A 2895-nucleotide genomic window follows, 5' to 3' on the forward strand; every position below is an offset into this window, starting at 1 on the left:
TTTGCTGAGCTTCCTAAATTATTTTGAATTTTGAGTTATTTGTTAGTTTTTTTTTCATTTCCTTTTTTTTTTTTTTTGAGATGGAGTCTTGCTGTGTCCCCCAGGCTGGAGTGCAGTGGCTTTTTTTCATTTCTTTCTGGTCAATTTTGGGAGATATTGTGTTCTTTTGTGGGTGATATATCTCCTTGGTTTTGCATGTTTCTTGTTGCCTTTCATTGATGTCTGCATATTTGATGAAGTCACCTCTTGCAGACTTTACAGACTATTTTCACTATGGAAAGACCTTCCCCTACAAGGAGGTAGAAGGGTGCCTGCTGGTGGTGTGCAGTGGTTCTGTCACTAGTGAGAATACAGCTGTGTAGTCTCTGTGCAGCTGTGTCTGATATTGACATGTCTTTCTTTTCCTAGAATAAAAACTACTTGACCATAGTGTATGATTTTTTTTTCACTAATTAAATACTTTATTGAATAAATACAATACCAAATAAAATGCATTCTAAAAAAGTTTTAAAGGCCTTTCTACTCAGGCTAATGACAAACACAACAAAGGCAGATATGCTAGTTTAATATAATTGGCTGATTTTATACAGCACTTATATCTTTTAGTCCACAAGTATATTATTAAATGATAGAGAACATCTAATACAACCATTTCTACAGAACTAGGAAATAAATTTCTAAGAAAGAAAGATTTTACAGACCCCATCTTTTATACCCACCCCAACAGTCTAACTCTAAAGAGGATAAAGCCAATGACTTTCCTCACAAGAGCTCGCAACTAATGTTGCTTTGCTATCAAAATCTGTATTTCTGATCCGTTATGAGCATTGAGACAAGACTCAAATATTCCCGAAGAAAGAAGCACAATGCACGTTGTGATCACCTATTCAGCAACAGCGAGCACTGCATCCAAAACTCTCATCCCAGGAATTAAATAAGGTCAGCCACATTCATGGGCATCCCCTCCACTGTAGTATTGTAGAAAGTCTCAATGTCATGAAGAATCCTCTTGTCTTCTTCAGTAACAAAGTTTATAGCCACACCTTTCCACCCAAATCGACCCCCTCTGCCAAGTCGACTCGCTCTTTATTCAAACAGTGTGCTGTTTCACTTACGATTGCACATCCTAACTTATGTCAGTGCCATTTCTGAGTGCCATCTTGTCATCGACTGCTGCTATTGACTCCTGTGAAAATAGTTTTCATGATTGGTAGGTAGATCATAATTTATGACCAAAGACACTTGTTGCACATCATTCCCACGAACCAACAAGTCAGTAGTGATCAGAACATGACTTGACCCTGACTGGAATTTCCTCATGATAACATCTCTCTCCTTCTGGTCCACGTCACCATGCAGAGCAGAAACTGTGAAGTCTCTGGCATGCATTTTCTCAGTCAGCCAGTCCACCTTGCACCTCATATTGAGAAAAATAACAGCCTGCATAATGGTCAGTGTCTCGTACAAATCACAAAGTGTATCCAAATTCCATTCCTCTCTCTCAACATTAATATAAAACTGTTTGATTCCTTCAAGGGTCAATTCTTCCTTTTTCACCAGAATTCGAACTGGATCTCTCATGAATTTTTTGGTCACTTCCAACACATCAGTTGGGCATTGTGGCAGAAAGCAACACAACCTGAATACTTGTGTTTAGTTTTTGGAAAATCTCATAGATTTGATCCTTAAACCCACGGCTCAACATTTCATCTGCTTCATCCAAAACAAACATTTTGATCAATTTTGGAGAAAGATGTCTTCTGTTTAACATATCAAACACTCTCCCGGTGTACCAACAACAATATGTGGTGCTTCAGCCTGCAGTTTTTGCATTTCATTTCGAACATTTGTTCCACCAGTGCAGGAATGACAAGTTGCTCCCATATAGTCTCTAAGTGCCAGAATTACCTTTTGGATCTGTTGAGCCAGCTCTCTGGTGGGGGCCAATACTGATGCTTGGGTCTCCTTGAACTCAATCTCCAACGGTTGCAGGATGGAAATAGCAAGTGTGGCTGTCTTGCCAGTACCTGACTGAGCTTGAGCAATTACATCATACCTTGAAAAAAGTAGGAAACATATTTACCGATCCCACATCAAATTGTCACTTCTACTTCATACCATGTATTCCATTTGGAACATGAATTATGCCCAAATAATCAAGAGATCAGCAATGAGTATTCTCTTCATCTCAGGTCAATCCCAGAAGATGATTGCCATCATTTCACACAGTGTATGGTTTTAATATACATTTGTTTTTTCCATCTCTCATAAGAAATGGAAACTGTTCATTTCTTTTTTGAAATAAGAAAGTTTTGATATTAAGGTGTGTTAGCATCATAAATTGAATTGAGAAAATTTCTAATTTTTTTTTCCTGTGGCTTGGAATACTTTGACTAACATAAAAATTATCCTTATTGGAATGTAAGCTAAAACTAATTTGTAAAATCATTTTGGCCTAGAACACTTTTATAGGGGATGCCATCATTTAGGTATTTTAAGCATTAAAATTAATTTGAACCTAGGCTTCTGGTAAACCTGAAATCTAGGTAATTTATCTCCTCTTTTGAAGACAGCCAGAAAAGCTAAATAAAAAATCTACTTGAAGGTATTAGGACATAATAAAATAGTGAAGAAATACTGGCCCCAAATTTGACAGAAGTGACAAACCATTTTGGGTTGCTTCTCCTCTCAGAAGAAACTGCCAATTCAGTGTGGGAGGTACTGAGAGGCTGAATGATGCTTTTTTGGAAAGTAATATGTCTTTTATAGTCTGCTTTTGATATTTTCTCTTTTTCTTTCATTTTCTGCAGTTCTACCATGCTATATCCAGGTATGCATTTCTTGTACTTTTTCTGCTCGGGTTTTCTTAAATCTGTGCTTGCTCTCTTTCAACAC

The 2895-nt window shown here is 37.3% G+C and overlaps 1 pseudogene across 1 annotated transcript; it reads right to left on the reverse strand.

Moving 5' to 3' along the window:
- Positions 1 to 448: 448 nt before the first annotated feature.
- LOC105518451 lies at positions 449 to 2072 on the reverse strand (annotated as a pseudogene). Its single transcript, XR_001002821.1, has 2 exons — positions 1185 to 2072; positions 449 to 1082 (listed from the first exon to the last, which is right to left on the reverse strand). The product of XR_001002821.1 is annotated as a eukaryotic initiation factor 4A-II-like (transcript).
- Between the last annotated feature and the right edge of the window lie 823 nt (positions 2073 to 2895).

Source organism: Colobus angolensis, unplaced genomic scaffold, assembly GCF_000951035.1.
Source record: "Colobus angolensis palliatus isolate OR3802 unplaced genomic scaffold, Cang.pa_1.0 Scaffold32, whole genome shotgun sequence".
Classification (NCBI taxonomy): Eukaryota; Metazoa; Chordata; class Mammalia; order Primates; family Cercopithecidae; genus Colobus; species Colobus angolensis.